The sequence below is a fragment of the Ochotona curzoniae genome, unplaced genomic scaffold, assembly GCF_017591425.1.
Source record: "Ochotona curzoniae isolate NIBS_2020 unplaced genomic scaffold, NIBS_Ocur_1.0 contig_3498, whole genome shotgun sequence".
Classification (NCBI taxonomy): Eukaryota; Metazoa; Chordata; class Mammalia; order Lagomorpha; family Ochotonidae; genus Ochotona; species Ochotona curzoniae.
The window spans coordinates 11,834,687-11,835,038 of NW_024465885.1; positions in this window are offsets into that span (position 1 = coordinate 11,834,687).

Below are 352 nucleotides of genomic sequence, written 5' to 3' on the forward strand. Positions count from 1 at the left end.
GGCAACCGTCCTCCAGCGGCTCCGCGGAGCGTGTAGTCTGAAGGAGAGAGCCGGAAACTACGACTCCCAGGATGCACGGCGCCCGGACTGCCCAATGGGCTCCCTACATCTACTGATGGGAAACCGGGGCTAGAGTGTGAGAGCTGATGAGCTCCGGGGCCCTAGTCAACAGCCTTGTTACAGAAAAGATAGACCTGCATTGTTACCTGATCTTTTCACGGCCTGCCCAGGTGTGTGCGAAAGTTCACACTTTCACGACAGGAAAGACCATAGGACGTTACTCAATACAGACGAAATTTGATTGCTTATTTCTAGAAGTCTGTACGGACCCTGCCCCTTGTTTTGACACTTC